Raw genomic sequence first — 20351 nt, forward strand, 5'->3', positions numbered from 1 at the left:
AGCGTACCCATAGCCTTCCAGTCATTGCGCTAACTCTAGTTAGCATTGGCTCACGAAACTACCTCCAACTTCCTTCAAACTGCACACAGAGACATGCAAATGGTATCCTCAAGTTTATCTGACTCTAGGTAAGTAGACCCTCGTAAGTAGAATCTCTTTTGCAGCCAAGCCCAACATCTTTTCAAAACGATAACAACAAAAATAGGAGCACCTTGCAACATTTATGCCAACCTAATACAGCTCATTGAGTTTGGACCTGAAGAGCTTAGCTACCTTTGAAACTCAAGAGGTGTCTGTGCGTATTACAAAAAATCTATGCATGATTGCTCCCCCTGGGATTGCTTGCATATACATTCAGCACCAATAACATCTTCATGAATCAAATACTAAAGTATCCTCTCAAACTGTCCTTTCTGGTCATGCACTGCCAGAGAGACAGTGAGAAAATTCCACACCTCTCTCTCTCTCTCTCTCTCTCTCTCTCTCTCTCTCTCCCAGCAGTCAGAGCCCTCCCCTATTCTCTCCGTCCCTCCCTAATCCATTTATCATTTACAGTAGGAGGTTACCTGCCACTCCTGGGTTATCTACACCCCAGCCACCAACCTCCACAATCCCATACTAATGGAAATGTCCCAGCTGAGAGCATCAATCCTGAGGTTGCGTGGAGGAAGGCAGGAGGAGGGCCACTGGGTTGGGGAAATAAATCTCAACTCACAACTTCCCCCTCTGAATTCAACTGAAAACAGGCCGAATGTCTGGAATGCATGTCTGAGTTTGTGAATGAATATAACAGCCTTAATGTTGCTGGACCCCAGGAAGAGTAGCTGGTGCCTTGACAGCAGCTAATGGGGACCCTTAATAAATACAAATACCACAACCACCACCCCACCTCCCTCCACCTTCAGACCCACCTCCCACCTCCCTCCACCCCCTCCTTACCAGAGCCAGCTTCAATGCACTGCAAGCAGGTTCTCTCTGCCCTGTGGCACTTTGTCAACACACTCGGCATTGGCTTGTGTGTCTGTAAGAGTATGTGTGTGTGTCAACCCAATTATCTTGAAATCTCAAACTGAGTCACCGAAAGTGCAATGTCGAAAAAATACCTGTCTCAGATTGCTGCAGCTTTGTACCTTGTATATGCTATATGCCATTGCTCTATTGCGGGGGAAACAATATCAGAAGTCTGTTGTCGGCAGTCAGCAGACCAGGAAGTATGGGAGAACTTTTCTGAGCAGAAGGTCCAAAGGGAGAAACACTAGCATCTCAAGGTCAGGCCTGAGGAAAGGGCTCAGTTTAACTCTCTGGTTCAAAGCCCAGTGTGACCCTCCCCAATATGAGACGAAAGAGTCCCACTTCTGACTCTCCCTTTGAATCCCAGTGCATCACCTGCCTCAGAGTGCATCAAATCACTCTATATTGTTGAAAGGTGTAATTACATTGTCTGGGGGAAACCCGCTAATAGCCAAGCTGCTATTTGAAATTGTACACTGCGTGGTGATAAATTAGGGGGCTCCACCTTCTCACTCGTTTGAACCTAATATGAGGTGGTATACCACAATGGTACCTAAGTGAGTACACTTTTTTACTGATAGCATTTACAGTTGAGGTCATTTAGTAACAAAGGTGAGAGTGATGCTTTACGGACGTTGTAACAAATATATACATATTCAAAATGTAAGGAAATGTTATCTATGACAAAAGGAGAAGCTTTGCATTTCTTACAGGTGTATCTTTGCTTTAGGGTTTGACTTACATGGACCAGAAGCCTCTATTTTTGTAAACAGAATAGCTCTGACATGGACCATTGTGATGCATTCTTGTAGCTCACCACAGCAGGGTACATTGGTAGACTCCATAGACACACCTGCTTATGAAAACAGTCTGCGATCTCCCCTTCATTACCAGGCATGTTCTCACACACCACCCAGCTGCCTTGTCAATCATTCTAAGGCCATGCACGTGAACCCTGGTCCCTTTCTAATTAATGAGCGAGGGACGTTTAACCTTATTCTTGAATGCCTTTAGACTTAACGAGGTACTAACGACCCTCCATTCATGACTGTGTCGTACGGCGTCTGAGCCCATCCAATTAAAATTGGGCCTCATGTGATGTTGATTGACCAGACACCCCAGTCCTCAACTTCTTTATTCATAAGCCCCATAAATACCTGGTGCTAAAATGCATCCCTTGTCCTAATCTTGTCCACATTCTGATTATGCCATGGACAATGAAACCATTTAAATCATTATAATCCAGCCTTCTAAAATCATTGACTGGTGCCACCATTGACTCAGGGTATCATGATGTGTCTTGAAATAAATAATAAATATTATTTTCAAAGAATATCTCACAAATCATTTACGTACAGGGAGAGACCAGGAAATCTGGTCACAATTTTGTATTTATTTATTTATTTATTTATTTAACCTTTATTTAACTAGGCATGTCAGTTAAGAACAAATTCTTATTTACAGTGACGGCCAAGGAGCAGTGGGTTAACTGCCTTGTTCAGGGGCACAATGCGGACACAGTGGACGGATAAGAGCCACATTTTAATACCATGTGAAGACGGTCTGAAAATGTGAGCAAAAGAAAGAAGGCATGTCAACACCAGGTATAAACGGGACATGTGATCAGCCATGGTGATTTTAAGACAGCCTCCACTATTTATTAATTTGTAACTAGAGCGACTTGCATTACCCACCACTGTAGATTTGTTCTGGCCATGCAGCTCCTCAACAGCACTCAGGATCAGTTGCATGTAGCAGCCAGGTAACAGTAGTAAAAGCTTCCAGTCCTAACCCTCCCCCACGCCCCAAGGGCCAGATAGAGGCAGACACTGACAAGACAGGACAATAACCAGAGGAACCTCTAACAGAGGTGAGATAGGCTACTGTACGTATATGACAGACGGTATGGAGGAAATACATCTACAGCAGTTCAGTAGGCAAGTAATGTATGCAACATAATTACCCACTAAAAAGGATGAGACTAAACATGTCATTGATCCCATTTGTTTGATCGTAAATAGGGCGAATACAGTAAAAGTAGAAGTCAGGATTGGGGTCATGTCACGCCCTGACCATAGAGAGCCCTCGCTTCTCTATGGTGTTTAGGTCAGAGCGTGACTAGGGGAGTGTTCTAGTCATTTATTTTCTTTGTGGCTGGTTTGTATGGTTCCCAATTAGAGGCAGCTGGTAATCATTGCCTCTAATTGGGGATCATATTTAGGAAGCCCTTTCTCCCACCTGCTTTGTGGAATATTGTTTTTGAGTGAGTGCATGTTGCACCTCAGTACTGCATGGTCGTTGTTTGTTTCTTGGTTTTTTTAAAGTTTCACTAAAAATAAAGATGTGGAACTCCAATCACGCTGCGCCTTGGTCCGTCTCTCCACACGATCGTGACAGGATATCCCACCAACAAAGGACCAAGCAGCGTGAAAATGAGGTAAGGAAGTTTTGGACTTGGGAGGACATGAGAGGACACGAGACCCTTCCTTGGCGGGAGTTGCCAAGGAGCATAGGGCAACGACGCCGGGGACCGCGGCCACAGAAACCCCAAGATATATTTTTTTGGGGGGGCACATGGAGCGGCAAACTCTGGAGGAGTACAACGAGGGATACCGGAGAGAGGTTTTGGCGAGTAGTATGCTGCAGCGCAGGCGCATTGAAGAGCGCCTTCTCAGCCCGGTACCATCTGTGCTGGCTCTACGCACAAGGCCACCAGTGCACCTCCCCAGCCCGGTACGTCCTGTGCCTGCTCCCTGCACTCGCCCTGAAGAGCCAGAGACTGCCAGGGAGGCAATGGGGAAGTTGGGAGAGAGAGAGATGAGACAGATGTTGTGCAAGTGTGTTCTGCTCAACCTCTGACCAGAGGATCTGGTTAGCTGTCTGGTGCAACCTGGGCCGGCTCCACGCTTCTGGCCTCCAGTGCGCCTCCCCAGTCTGGTACGTCCTGTGTCTCCTCCTTGTACTCACCCTGAAGAACGTGTCACCAGTCCGGTGCAACCTGTGCCGGCCCCACGCATCAGGCCTCCAGTGCGCCTCCCCAGTCTGGTACGTTCTGTGCCAGCTCCTCGTACTTGCCCTGAAGGGCGTGTCACCAGTCCGGTGCCACCTGTACCGGCTCCACGCACCAGGCCTCCAGTGCGCATTCAGAGTCCAGAGCTTCCGGCAATGGTTCCCAGTCCAGAGCTTCCGGCGACGGTTCCCAGTCCAGAGCTTCTGGCGACGGTTCCCAGTCCGGAACCTCCTGCGACGGTTCCCAGTCCGGAACCTCCTGTGACGGTCCACAGTCCGGAACCTCCTGCGATGGTCCACAGTCCGGAACCTCCTGAGACGGTCCATAGTCCTGAACCTCCTGAGACGGTCCACAGTCCGGAATCTCCAATGACGGACAACGGACCGGAGCTTCCAGGGATGGTTAACGTCCGGGAGCTTCCCGGGAAGGTCAACGGTCCGGAGAGTCCAGGCATGGTGTCCAGTCCCACTCCATGGCCGGAGCCTTCTTCTGCACCGGTGCCCAGTCCAGGCATGGCGTCCAACCCAGCTCCAAGGCCGGAGCCTTCCTCTGCGCCGGTGGGCAGTTCAGGCATGGCGTCCAGTCCCGCTCCATGGCCGGAGCCTTATTCTGCACCGGTGCCCAGTCCAGGCACGGCGTCCAACCCAGCTCCAAGGCCGGAGCCTTCCTCTGCGCCGGTGGGCAGTTCAGGCACGGCGTCCAGTCCCGCTCCATGGCAGGAGCCTTCCTCTGCGCTGGTGCCCAGTCCAGGCATGGCGTCCAGTCCAGCTCCAAGGCCGGAGCCTTCCTCTGCGCCGGTGCCCAGTCCAGGCACGGTGTCCAGTCCCGCTCCATGGCCGGAGCCTTCTTCTGCACCGGTGCCCAGTCCAGGCACGGCGTCCAGTCCAGCTCCAAGGCCGGAGCCTTCCTCTGCGCCGGTGCCCAGTCCAGGCACGGTGTCCAGTCCCGCTCCATGGTGGGAGCCTTCCTCTACGCCGGTGCCCAGTGCAGGCACGGCGTCCAGCCCGGCTCCATGGCCGGAGCCCTCCTTTGTGCCGATGCCCAGTCCAGGCACGGCGTTCAGCCCGGCGCCTTGGCCGGATCCGGGGGCGTGGCTGGGGCTATGGCGTGCACCGGAGCCGCCACCGACACTAGCCACCCCCCCTACCCTCCCCATTTGGTTTCAGGTTTGCGTCCGGAGTCCGCACCTTTGGGGGGGAGGGGGTACTGTCACGCCCTGACCATAGAGAGCCTTCGGTTCTCTATGGTGTTTAGGTGAGAGCGTGACTGGGTGGGGGGGGGTGTTCTTGCCATTTATTTTCTTTGTGGCTGGTTTGTATGGTTCCTAATTAGAGGCAGCTGATAATCATTGCCTCTAATTGGGGATCATATTTAGGAAGCCCTTTCTCCCACCTGCTTTGTGGAATATTGTTTTTGAGTGAGTGCATGTTGCACCTCAGTACTGCATGGTCGTTGTTTGTTTCTTGTTTTTTTTTAAAGTTTCACTAAAAATAAAGATGTGGAACTCCAATCACGCTGCGCCTTGGTCCGTCTCTCCACACAATCGTGGCAGGACAATTCAGAATTTCGCAACCCATGAATTCACATTTGATTTGGACACACCCCACAGGAAGCAGAATTTGAATAGAATTTGAACAAAATTTAGTTCAAAACAATTCAAAGAAATTCAATTGGGACATGAAGTCTCATTCCTTTTAGCATCTGACACTTATTAATGCAGAGAATGCGTATCATTTCAAATATGACAAAATTATCTTAGAATATTTCAAGACTGCACTGTAATTTTTTTTACATTCGTATAGTGATGTGAAGAATAAATTAGCAAATTGAATTTCATTGAAATTCTATGTCCTTTTAATTCAAATTCAATTCTGCTTCCTGTGGGGTGTGGTCAACTCACAAGCAGGAGCTCACTAATTTGACAGCTCCAATGCGGGTTAACACTTGATCTGATTTAATCTTGGCCTTAAAATGGACCCCAACCCTGGTAGAAGTGAAACAATTTAATTCAATAAGTATTTAATCTATATCACAACACAAATCAGTCCTGCTCAAAAATAGAATAGTAGCTATGATTGTTTGAATGTTAAAGCCCTCAGATTCTTGTGACTAAGATAATTGAAGGAAGAAACAGAGACAGAGTTCATTCAAACGTGTTATAAAATAAAGATTAAACAAAGAACGCTGGAGTCTCCTTGGAAACTGCATAGATGGCTTATCAATACCTTCACAATTCACAATAATTCACAATTACTTGTGAATACTGCAGAGTATGGAAATCGGTGGTCCAAACTAAATGAATAGGAACAGATGAGCTGCTAAAAAGAAATGCCTTGAACAATGCAGGGTCAGCATGCATGGAGTGCCCTGGTCCCCGTTGGCTCCCCCTCATCCCATGGTAATTATATTGGGAGAGCCATGCCAACCCGCCACCCAAGAGGGCCACCATCAATATGAAAGGAGAGAGGAAGTTTGGCCAGAGAAATAATGGGTGATTAAATGAGGAAGTAATAGGTTGGAGATACTTAATTAGACAATGTTGTCTTAATCTAATGGATGGCATAGGGGTGCCCCTCTCTCCCTCACCTCTCTCTCTCTCTGTTCTGATTCATTCTGCCTCTCTGTAATACAAAAAGAGCACAGCCAGATTAATCGTCTGTCAGGGAGAGTTCAAACAACCATTACATCTGGGTGTATATGCACAGGAGTGTGCTAAAAAAGGATTGCTTGAAGTGGCCACGGGTGGTCAGTGTGAATGTGTGTGTTTGCGTATATGTGTTTTTCTATACCGAGTGGAAGACACAGATTCCATCTTTCTGAAGTTATACTATGAATACGTTATATAGCTTGATAATCATTAGGGTGGCGGTCATAGAAAACTTAAAGGATCCCTGCCTTGTAGACCTTTGATGTGATCTTTGTTTGAATGGATTCTGCAAGACGTAGGTATTAAATCTGGTGGAACTGGGACACTGACCACCAAGCATTTCCAGGGGCTACACTCAGACTTCACACTTTGCCATCAGCAACGTGCACGTTAACCTTTCTTCAGCAGCAGGCTACGTGAAGAAGAGAACCCCTTAGCAAACAACTTCTATTTCAAAAGGAGATCTGCTGACACAATCAATCCTTTCTTGGGCCTAGAGAAAAGCTTTTTAAAATGGAAGGACAATTGCAACAAAGATAACATTTTGCTCTCAGGCAACATTCCCGATGGGGTCAATCATACTTCCATTCAATGCATTCTTTCCTTTTTTTGGTTGCTTGAGAAAACAAAGACAAACGAGCAGAAGACAGAGAGAGGAGGAGGTAGCGAGGAAAAAAATGTGCACGGTTTTCTGAACTGCCACAAGTTGAGCCTGACAGGGAGCTTTCATCATTGAGGGCAACGTCAGTCAGTATGACTTACATCTTGCATTGGGAGAAGTGGGAGCTCCCTGAATGAGAAATATGACTACTATCTGTAAATTCTTTAGCATTGATCCATTTAGTGAGAAAAGAGCGGCGGCTCTGGGGCCTTGAAGCAGCGGCACCATAACCAAGCCTCTGTGACAGCTCCATCCATCCTCCCTGCTCCGGCCATGCCAATCAAACCCAGCGTGAGGTGACATCAGCCTGGTCCGTCCACTAGGCCCATTCTCCCAGCCCCAGGCCAAAATGGACCCCTGATTGACATCCTTTCAAACTCACTGGTGGGGGACGGGACAGGGGATAGTGGAGGGGGAGGCTCTGTGTGTATGTGTGTGTGTGAGAGTGAGTGTGTGTGTGCATGTGAAGCCAGGGGTTGTGGTGTGGGGGGACTCTCCTACGATGGCTACTTCAGTGCCAGCTGGGGTCCCGAACTGACAAACACAGCAACAATGAACAACAGGGCGCCCCCTGCCCGCTGCCCCCCATCCCTCCAGCTGAGTAATGGACCCTCCTCCTCCTGCTCCACACTCACACAGATGTGCGCACATGCATGCATGAAAATGCACTCTTGCATGAACACACACCCATTCTTTTAAATTAATTAAAATGTTTTGCTGATTTCTGGAGACAGTTGACAAAAGACATATTCAAGTACTCAGATCACAAATAGCTGAATGTAAAAAGCAAAAACTATATCAAGTGAAGACAGATGAAGACAGAGGAGTGGGATCATACGATGAGAAACCCTTTGAAACTAAACCCTGTAAAAACAATTTGTGATTAGCTGTGTTTAGTTCTTTAAGCCCCGTTTCTACCCTGTTTGGGCAGTTAAATCTGCTGCAGGAGCAGAGCTGCGAAGTGAACCAGTCTAAATAAGTGTAATTGTCTCTTTCCCCTTTTCATGGAATTCAGTAATAGGATTAAATGCCACCTAGAAGGGCCATTGAACCGTTCAGTGAACTGCTGCAGTTCCTTCTGCAACCATAATCATATCAACCAGCAACGCTTCCTGTTCTGACAGAGGCTATTCAAATCAAACCGGTAACTGTCTTTCCGGAATAAGTCAAAAATAACATTCTGATACATGTTGACTTAACGAGCTGTTTGTGGAGTTTCTTTTTTTCTGTCTGTAAAAACATTGCTTTGTACATGAACCGAAACGTGTACTCTTACAGCGCAAGAAGTAGTTTCAGACTCATCCCAGAAACATGGTTAGCGTGTACATGATTGGACTGAGTGTGACAAAAAACTCTGGTTTCTTTCAGCCAATAGGCCTACATCTAACAGGTTTCTCTCATAACTTAAGTGGTAATGAGCTCAGCTTAGACACAAGCATTCTGAACTTGATATGATAATTGCATAGAGCCATAATAACCCTATTGAATGTTGTAAATGAAACAGGTGATGAATGAGGCATGATGACCTAATAGGACAGAATAAACAGTATTCTACTGTAAGGGTATTAGATCTTCTCTTGGTTCTTAGAGAACAGCTAGAGGATACCTTAGGCAACATATATCCAGCAGCACCTCAGTGCCTCCCACACCCCATGCCACCTCAAGGGTTTGTCTGAGCGATAGCAGATTTTTGACTGGATGCCAATGTCTCCACTGAAGACCACAGAAAATTACAACTACTAGGAGTTCAAAAACACATCCTACGCACTCACTCCACTATGATGGAAAGTTCTTTCTACTTTTTTGTTCACCTTCACGCTGCACCATTTAATTGCAATAATTACAAGCAATTACACAATGTATATTCACTCCCCCAGGCTTCAGCATCAGTGGATTTAAAGACTCCTTGAGGAGACATGGAGGTCTTGTCCTTTAATGAACACTACCCCCAGAAACCCTTTCTTCTTCTTCTTCTTTGTCTTCTTCGTCTTTGTCTTCGTCATTTATTTGACGTAAGATCAAGTTCCCAATAATTTATGTCTGTGTTGTTGTAGTAACATTATTGTAAATCTAATACAAACATTACCAGTAAGCAATTTATATGGAAGTTCAGTTGTGTGAAAATCCAAGAGTACAGTAGATTGTTTTTCAGGTTCAGTCAAAGTCTAACCTTTGACCCCTTATCAAAACAACTATCAATGATTTAAATGAGCTGCTAAATCACTTGATATAATCTAAACCATTATAAATTGTCTACTGACTTAATCTAATTAGTTTGTTTGTATTAGCAGTGGTTTAAACAAACACCAATTACCTGGCTAATGACCTGACTGTTAGAGAGCTGCCTGTGATTGCTCTCTCCAGCTCAGTTGATTGACTCCTCTCACGGCCAGAACCACTAAGCAGCTTCTACTGAGCTGTGTTGGGCAGACATTTGCGAAACAGTCTAGTCGTGATCAAATGTTGACACAAAGCAGCAATTAGCAGGCGATGAAAGGCTTATTTTCATTCATTGTCACTATGGGTGTTTAATGTGTTTGTAATAGATAGAGGATGTTTAGTTGATTAATAAAACGTTTGTGCTCGAACCAAATATTTTTAGTGCTTGGCCAATATTTGTGCATCAACAAAACACAAGAGAAAGAACGCAAAGGATTCTCTCACCGGTGTAAATCTCCTGTGTTACCCTCTAAAGATTTGTCCTTACCTGTCCCTATTGCAGAAGACACATACTTAGTATATGGCATGTATTTTGAAAACAGGAATACTTCAGCGTGCTATACACACTGTGCTATTTACTCAATACTGCTCCGAAACCACTGAATCTGTAGGCACATGCACAGTCATCATCAGGTTGAAACAACGGCAAATGCCTAGTAAGGACAAAGTACAGGTACGTGCATATGGTTTTTCAAGAGCCCTGTTTATACCTGTAGGCTTGTGCTAACATGTGTCCGTTGTCCTGATATTGTCCACATTACTTTTGTGCCCAAAATTTCAGACATGGATCTACACATTGTAAGAAAACGTGTCTCTTATCTGTCCACTGTATCCGCATTGTGACCAGATTTCCTGGTCCCTCTCTGTATGCAAATGATTTGCCATATTCTTTCAAAAATAATATGTATTTGTTTAAAACACATCATGATGCCATAAGTCAATGGTTCCACCTGTCAGAGGTGGGATAATAATGATTTAAATGGTTTCTCTGTCTAGATCCGTCTACACTTGTAAGATTTTCAGACTCAATGCGTGCCTGACTACCTCCTGATGTCACAATGAGTCTACACCGGTCCAAAAATGTGTGCACAATCAGAATGTGGAGAAGTTCAGGACAAATGACGCATGTTAGCAACAGTTATCAACAGGGCTAAGGACAAGGTTGGTTCTCATCAGGTACATTGAGCAGGAGCTACCTATAGCCAGTAGCCTGACAACTCACACTAACTTCTTCCTCTGTCGTTTTCTACATACTTTAGTCTGAGACTTCCATCATTGAAGTCGTTTGTGGTGATGGGGGCACGATGGGCGTTATACAAAACAAAGTCATCAGCGATTGGATGGTCTCTAACCAATCAGAGTATCAAAGCCTATGACAAAATTTCAAAGATGGCCCTGAATGTGTTCGCATTCAGTGAACGGTCGGGGAGGTACTCAGATGCAGACTCATTGCGGAAAAGAAACTAACGTCTGTGGGCATGGCGTAGCGTTTGGCCGGAGCAAGGAGTCTGGGTAGCCAGGCAACAGAGCCAGGCTCCTGCACCTTGAATCAAAGGGAGAGCCAGGCAGAGCTGAGACCCAGCACCTTATGAGTCCAAAGACAAAAGTAGGATAAAAGTAGGATAAATCAAGGTTAGGGTTAGGGTTAGGATTGAGCCTGGGTGTGGACATGAAGCAGTTTTGGGGAAGCTACTCTGAAAATATAGTTTTCCAAACTACCAATTACTTCACGCTGGAAGAAGCTGAGCTAAAATAAAGCTACCCTTAAGAAAAATATAGTTTAAAAAAGTTGTTCACTACATCAAAACTACAGTACCTCATGAAAAATGATCACATCTAAATCTGAAATGTCATATAATAAAAAGTTTGGAAACATAACTGCAAGAACATCATTCTGGAGTCAGGTGTTATCAGTGTAGTGAGATCTGTGTGACAGCTAGAAAGGGAGTGGGTCTGCTTTGCTGAGTGTTCAGGGAGAAAGAAAAAAAATGTGGGTAGTTTTTTGCAAAAAAAGGTATATATATTTATTTTGTTATGTAGTTGGTAGTTCTAGTAGTTACATGCTAAAAAGTAATGAACTACTGAAAGTCCTAAGATTTGACTTAACTGCCACCAAGCTACTTACTAACCCTATTTGCTCCTGTAAATCACTCTAGATAAGAGCGTCTGTTAAATGACATGATTTAACACCAGGGTCTCGTGCTTACATGGGCAGAGAACATTATGAAATATACAGGGTTTATGGACTAGAGGTTGTTTTTGGATGGAATTTTAGGAAACTTCATATGGACTTTCAGATAAACAACCGATGTCCTAAAGTCTCAGTACCCATTATAAACAACCTGGCAATGCTGCATGACATGGTTTCTGTAGTTTTCATGCTAGAGGTGCATTGCCATCAGCACTTTTTTCTTAGCAATATGCAATTAGCGAAGGGGTCAAAGGTTAGACTAAATATAAGCCTGAGCCTTACTAGTCACTCAACAGATCCTTCCAATCCCCTGGATTACAGAATGGAAAACCACTGATGATGGATTTGACCCCCCCACACACTCTTCGTCCTCCCTCCCTCCCTCCCCCCACCCCCACTCTTCGTCCCCTCTCTCCTCAGGGACCAGACTGCTGCTGTGTCATGTCTTCTGTCGTGTCTCCGTGTCTCCATCTCTCCTCTCCTCCGTGTGAAACACAAACATACGTCCATTTTCCGTCACTCTGCTGGGTATTATGCAACGATGGAGTGCCTCAGTTCAGGCCAAACGATTACCTGGTGCTGAAAGGTGCTCAACAACTGCATTGTAGTTGACGAAACAAACACCGGCCCTGCAAATTCCAACATGAAAGCTCACTGTGCCACATACCAGGCTCACAAACATGAAAGGCTATATAGTTTGATCACCATAGAGTGCACCTTGAGTTCAGTGCAGTTCAACAACACACCTTCCCTCCCTTTAAGTCTTTGTAATACCTGACATAGTTCACTCAGGGGCCTTGATCTGTGGATGAAACTAGGCAGTGAACCTGGGTCCAGTGAACCTGGGTCCCCAAACATTAAGTGTGTTATAGGTCAAGTCCCACGCAGGCTGTCCTAATAAGAAAGGCCCCATGAGCAGAGCAGACTACAGAGAGACAGAAAGTCCTGCCTGTCAATTAGAATCTCCCTTCGACTGTTCCGCACCAGTAATCTCCTGCGTTAATATAGAGTGGCTGGGTTCTGGGGCCACGTAACCGTAGAAACGTGTCCCAGGGACTGCTTAAGGCGCTGCTTGGGTCCTTAGCATCAGGGGATGGTGCAAGATGTCTAATGGGGCGGCTTCTGGGGTGTTTGGGACCTAATGTTCAAGGAGGAGGCCCCACTACAGGGCTGGGGCCATGCCCTATATACCTGGGTCATGGGGTGGAATTAAAAGTGGGGAAAGGGGGAATACCAAAGAAGAACGGTTAGGCTAGACAGAAGGAGGTAGAGGAGGGTATGAATATGAAAGCAAATCTGACATCAAACAGACCACATCATGAGAGTCTATGAACTTAGGTTGTGTGGGTATGTGACCAGTGATGTGCATTTTGATGACTCATTATAACAGGGCTTGCACATTGAACAAAAAGTACACCAAAATATGATTATAAAAATAATAATATTTAGTGAGGTAATTGCATATTAATTCCTCAGAAGGATTTTTGTGCTATCCTCCTGTTGAGAGAACACTTGTAATGATGATCTTCCTCACATATGTTTTATAACTTTTATTATGGCAATGTAACTATTTATAGTAGAATAAGCAATCTGACAGCATTATTAAAATAAGTCATTTAAACGGAATATTGCAGCACAAATGTTTTAATAGAGCACATAGCACAGGTCGTATAAATTAAAACGTAGAACTCAGTGTGTGTTTGAGGTTCTCAAACAAATCTCCAAAGTAAGTTTATGGTCTGAACCAGTGTTCATTATTCATAAGACAGGGAGCTAAGCCTCCAAAGTGTCCCAGTCCTCAGAGTGATCACTTTCAAAAGAGAAAAGAAAAGGAAGAAATCCCCTAACAGGAGCAAGGATAAACAATGGGGAAGAGAGAGCGAGATAAAGCAAGCAAAAGAGAAAGAAAGAAAGAAAGAAAGAAAGAAAGAAAGAGACAGAGAGAGAAAAAGAGAGTGAATGAAAGAAAGAAAGCGAGAGAGAAAAGAGAGAGAGAGCGAAAGAAAGAAAGAGAGAGCGAAAGAAAGAAAGAGAGAGCGAAAGAAAGAAAGAGAACGAGAGAAAGAAAGAGAGAGCGAAAGAAAGAAAGAAAAAAAGAGAGAGAAAAAGAGAAAGAGAGAAAGAAAGAGCAAAAGAGATTCTGGGTTGAGGAACACACATATACTGCTATCGTTTCCATTAGATACACCCTCATCAATGCTGCACCCCTCACTGCAACCCCTACAAGATGTGTACAAGCCATTATTAATCAATGTAGAAAGAAATAAAAACTCTTCCCACAGTCTCTGACAACACTCCGAAAAAAGCCACCCTTTACCACAGAAGCGTCTGTGGGTTGATTTGCGACTGTGGGGCCTGTGTGTTTGCCTTGTTAAACATTGACACCCAGACCTGCTTTCTGCCCCCCCCCCCCCCCCACACACACACACACAACCTGCCTGGAAGGCAGACAGTGTGGGATAGTGTGTAAATCACTGAGCTGAATAGGGAAAGGTCTGGCTGTGACACGTCGCAGCAGCTCTGGGCGCAGGTCTCTCCACTGACCACAATCACTCCCACTGTTAACAGTTCACATGCTAAGTACTCACTAACACAGCATAGACTAGATTGGTATTCCCTATCCTGGAATTGAGCTATTGTTGGGGCAAGGGCATAGCCTTTGTGCAGCTTTCACACATTGTGGACCTGTATGACTGAGTGATCTTTTTGCTGTATGTGATTAAATGTTTTTCATTAACAATAAATGTCAGGTAAACATGATACCAGTTTCAAACATATAGTTTTAAGGCAAGGTTATTTTCATAACTGCAATCAATTCTCAGCACATTCTCCATTCAGATTCTCTTAATTCTTTAAGTTGTATAAAATTACTTCTTACTTTAGTAACCATGAAACCATGTGTTAATTAAAACAAAAAGCAAAAGAGGTGATCAGCCCAGGAGGCAGGCGCCCATTTTATTTCCAGGTTCCATGGGCCTCTTCTCAATTGGATTTCGTGACTCCTTGCAACTTTCTTCCGTCCTCTCATCGCTTCCTTTTGAAAAATGTGTGAAGTGGTGAAAAGAAATGTAGGACTGGCAACAGTAGGGTTAGCAACAGTAGGGTTAGAAACAGGAGTTTATTTTGTAAAAAAATGTGTTCGGAGAACTTAATGAGCCGGCGGTGATCCATCGGCTCATTAAGTTCTCCTGATATAATAATGAGCTCAGTCAGACCCTTATGAACACTGACTGCAGCAATAATTGTATATGAGCGCGTCTCAAGTTTGGGGTCAATTGAACTTCATGTTTATTAATGGCAGACGTGCATAAAGATGGCGGCTTCTATACACATACCACAAATGCCTCGTTTTCTAAGTTAACTGTATTGTAGCTTGTTCTCTGTATTTTTGAATCTGTATTAGCACAGTATACATGATCCCAATTCTAGCTCCAAGCAGCAATTTGAAAAAACTAAAATTTGATTCAACATGAACTTTAACTCAGGTCAATCAATCAAAGTAATACATATTTTGGCATAACTAAGGCATACAAAAGAGATGCTACCTCTCAACACAAACGTCAGCTTCCAGGTCACCTGCACCTTCCCATCACATTTCTCAAAATGTAACGCAATTAACAAGCTCTCAATTGGGAGCACATGGGTCAGCATACACACTCTGACCAGTGACCGCTCAGGCTGGTGTACTGTAGCTGCAGTGATTATAAGCGGTGGGGGAAACCTGGATGAGGTGGTTTAATTTGTCTGTATGTCCAGTGGCTGCTGATCCAGGACGCTTGTGATGACAGAGCTGTAGAAACAGCGGTTCTGGGTGCCTGTAACCTCCTGAAAGAGGGCACCACTGGGGCCAGTGGAGGGGTCAGTTGGTGGGACGCACAGGTGTTTCATACACTGTCCTATATAGACATCCTCTAAGAAGAGGGCTTGAACATGCTTGGACGCCTCCACAAGCTTCCTGGGGAGGTCCATGGAGAAGACATAGCTGTGGCCCACAGTATTAGTTGCGCATTAGGCAGAAGAGGCTAGTGGGAGGAGTTAAAGGAGGACGGGCTCATTGTAATGAAACGGTATCAAACATAGTGCCAGTAACCGAAAAGTTGATGGATCGAATCCCCTAGCCGACAAGGTAAAAATCTGTCATTCTGACCCTGAGCAATGCAGTTAACCCCCAACAACAACTTCTCTCCAGGGGCCGATGACGTGGTCGTGGATTAAGGCAGCCTCTCGCACCTCTCTGATTCAGAGGGTTAAATGTGGAAGACACATTTCAGTTGAATGCATTCAGTTGTACAACTGACTAGGTATCCCCCTTTCTCTTTCCTTTGTTTGACTGTTCCATTTATTCCATTCCAGCCATTACAAAGCCTGTCCTCCTATAGCTCCTCCCACCAGCCTCCTGTGGTACACAGTCTCAGGAAACTCCTCCTTGGGAATGTATTATTTGGAGTTGAGATCTCTTATAACAGGATTTGAATAGATCACATGTCCAGTCACTTAGTTCAACTTTGAAGCGTTAAGCAGCATGTTGATCAGGTTGTGCACCTTGAGGAACACGTCGGCGTCGATCTTCAAGGCACAGGAGGCGTTGGGGCAGTGAGAGCTCAGCCACTCCAGCATCACCATGGTCAGGTTTTTGTAGCAGTCTTTGATATCGCTCTGCAGCAGATCCTAGTGCTCTTTGCTCTCTTGCAGCACTTTCTCCTGGAGGAAGAACAGACCTCTTTCCCCAGTACCTGTAGCATTACTTTAAGTATTGCGGGCGCTATCACCAACCACCATGTCGTAGGGCGCCACTGGTATTATCAGAATCAGGAAGGGGTTCCGCTCCAGGCATTTCTCCGGCTCATCCAGGATGAAGTGGTACTCATGTGGTTTTTCTACATGGTACATTCCTGGGGACACATACTGGGCTGGAGTGGTCAGTACTGCCTTGATTTCTGTGGTCAGATTAGTGATTATGGTCAGTGCTGTCATGATGGTTCTGGTTTCGTTATTTATGGAGCTTCTGAATTGAGGTTTCTGACCTGTTGAAGTGCTGAGTGGAGTCGGTTGCACTGTTGAACTGGCCCATTCTGCAGAGAGATTGGTGTAGATGATGACAATCACTGTGGAGGAGTTTGAGGAAATAGTTGTGGGAGCGGGACACCCGACAGTATCTCCCACCTTCTGGCATCTTCTGACTGGGAGGAGAGCAGGAGAGAGAGCTTAATGGATTATTGCTTTTTGGGAAGAGACTCAACGAGTGACACTGAGATTTTACACGTTTAAAATGTATGTCAGACAAAAAACAATGATTGCGAAGTTAAACAAACCATATAACTATGCACAAGGACTACTTTTAACAATTTCCACAGAGAATTTAACAAAAACACATTTACTTGAAGAACAGTGCAGCTGCAAAGTTTGGTAACAGAATGACAGCACAAACCGTCATTCTGTTAGCACATTATGAATCTGCACTGTTCTTTAAGTTAGTGTGTTTTTGTAAAATGTTCAGTGGAAAGTGTTAAAAGTAGTCATTGTGCATAGAATTGTAGAGTTTGTTTAACTTTGCAGCCATTGTTTTTTGTTTGACACATTTTAAAGTGAAGAATCTGTCTGTCACTCTGTTTTCGTGGAATTGCCCTCCTGTTTTGTGCTGAACCACCAATGACCTCTTAATCTCTGCCTCAGGTGGGCTTTTCACAGGTAATGGGTTTCACATAGTGACATATTAATACTATAATTAACATGCAAGCAAAGATAAATAATATGTTAATTAAAGCAACAAATGCACCTGTCACACGTTGACCTTAGTCACACGTACAGTGGAAAGACTATATCACACATTGATGATGGCCTAATTAGATGTGCTATAAAAGGATAAATGATTAGGTACTAAGCTAATGGCTAACAAAGGCAGTGGTAGGTGGAACACATGGCAACAAAAACACACTAACATAGGAAATACTTACAGTAAGTAAAGGTCAAGATTGAAGGACTATAAATAACATGTCAAACATTTCTACAAACACTACACATTCACTAGCCATGCTTCCAGTTCATTAGGTAGCCACACTGGTAAACTGCTCCCCCTACACTGGTTTCCCTCCTCTTCTTAAACCTAGCAGTCACGGCATTGTGGCTTCCCCTTAATGCTTGCCATTTGCTTTAAGAGTTCTGCTCCCTTTCTTTGGAAGTAGGCGTACAGCCGGCTTGAGTTGGCTGCTTTAGCATTGCCTTTGCTCTAGAAATCTCAGGGCTATAAACATTCTTGGATACAGTATCAGCTTTGTCAGAAAATATGATAGGTTATTGTATACAAAGTGAGTGAAGCTCTTTACAATGGCTCTTAACCACATCAGCCTCTCTTTGAGGTCACCTGGGATCTGCCAACACAGGCCAGATAAGTTGTCCTTCTCCTCTACTGAAATACATGAATGGCTACTGGAGAAGACAAACACTTTGTTGAGCTGTATGTCCATGTTAGATTGAGTGGAATGATATGTATACCCAACATGCATACAAACACACAAAAACATATGCACTATACACACACATACACATGAATTTGGTGTTGTAGATATGTGGTAGGAGAGTAGGGGCCTGAGGGCTCACACTTAATGTGTTGTGAAATCTGTTGTGAATCTATTGTCATGTTTTAAAAAATTGTATAACTGCCTTAATTTTGCTGGACCCCAGGAAGAGTAGCTGCTGCCTTGGCATCCATAATACATGGGGATCCATTATAAATACAAAAATACAATACACATATATTAATGTGCTCATTATTTCTAAGGGTAAATCTAATCAAGTAATCTATCAAATCTTTCTCTATTTTCACCAGAGGCTTCTTTACCCTTACAGATACCCAACTCTAACCATTTGTTGCTTAGTAGCAAACACATATGTGTTAGATACTAAGCAACAAATGGAGCTTGGTATGGTACAGAAGCCAAACCATTCCTTCTCCTGCCTAGTGCTCTTTTTCCATAGATGCGTAATTCACTATTTGTCGGCTTTGGGGTGAAAAGTTCCCAGACTTTGTTTGGCTTGGAACAGAGCCTGCTAATCGACAGGAAGTTTCATTTTTTACCGTAAAGAGGGTGTGGGAGAAAGAGGGAGAAAATGAGAGAGAGAGAGAGAGAAAAAAAATGAGAGAGAGAGAGAGAGAGACAGAGAGAGAGAAAGAAAATGAGAGAGAGAGAGAGAGAGACAGAGAGAGAGAGAGAGAGAGAGAAGAAGCCTTGAGACTGAAGGAGAGGGTCAGGAGGAGCTGACATTTGTCAGAGGTGGCTGAAATATAAACCCCAGTGCCGGACCACACCACACAGAATTTAGGGAAAGTCATGAGGCCTCGGTCAGGCCATGATGTCTCTGACAGATGTTGGAGCTCCATGTCTACCTTCAGGAGCCCTTTTAACCCTCAGCCATCAACAGAGTGAGGACAGACACACAAATGGGGCCTAAAAGTTACATTTCACCTCGGTTGGAATGTCTTTTCCCTCTTGCAGAAACCTTTTTTGCTGCAGAGTTCAAGAAGACTCAAGTGAGAATCCAGTACCCAGCCACACCCAGGGTGCAACAGTGAGGAGAGTATTATTTGATGCACACTCCATAACAGCAGCTGTAATTAAACTGTTGTCATACTCTATCCATTACCTCATGGTGAATTAAAATGGATGAAATGTTCAATGTCTTTTCTTCCCAGATCTGGTATGAGTGTGGCTATTTGGGGAACAGCAACTTTCCAAACCACAACAAAAGTAGTTTGCCACCTTGTAGATGCATGTCCAATATTTATCCGGTTGGTTTCTTGACTAGTCTAGTAAATGCAGTTCAACTCTCAGTAGGGGTGCCAGGGTTTTGTGTGTGGTGGCCTCTAGTGGTTAAAAATTAAGAGTTAACTCTGACCATCAACGTACTTCGTAAAGACAAGTGAAAACACATTTTTCCTAATCATTAGTATTTTTCTGTTGAAGCCTCGCCCAAATGTTGCACTAGCAACAGGTATTTAAAAAAATAATACTGTAGTAGTGGGTTGACTGCCACACCCTTACGTCAGGCTCATGTTGCTGACGGAATGTAAATTGAACAGGGTTTATTAAGCTTCAACCAAAAACAGACAGTGGTCATCAGACCCTGCCCCTGTTGTGAGCATAATTATACCTTAGTGCCACTTGAAATGATGTACAAACGTATAACCTCCTTTCTCTTATTTACCTTTTCTACCTCATTGGTTTGTCCCAGACGTTCTCCTGTTCTTTCTTTCTCACTTTCTCCCTCTCTGTCTCCTATCTCCTTCAGTCGCTCTCTCATACATTCTACTGGTCTCTTGAACTCTTTCCCTCTCTGTCTCTCTGTATTCTCATTAATGGCTCTATTGAGGGGAGCCCCCCCTCCCCTCCCCTATTACCCCCTTTTTCACCGAAGCACAACGCTGACTCATCTGCCGCGCAGTGCAGTTCGTGCACAAGATGAATACAGAAGCTTCATTTTTTTTTCATTCTTTATTTCTCCTGCCAGAGGTTACTGACAGGTCAAACCTATTAGACTCTGAACTGTTTGCAGTATTAAAGAACACGTTTCAATAATTCACAACAGTCACTGGGCTTAGAGGATGGCATGAAAC

This window comes from Salmo salar, chromosome ssa18, assembly GCF_905237065.1.
Source record: "Salmo salar chromosome ssa18, Ssal_v3.1, whole genome shotgun sequence".
In the NCBI taxonomy this organism is placed as follows: Eukaryota; Metazoa; Chordata; class Actinopteri; order Salmoniformes; family Salmonidae; genus Salmo; species Salmo salar.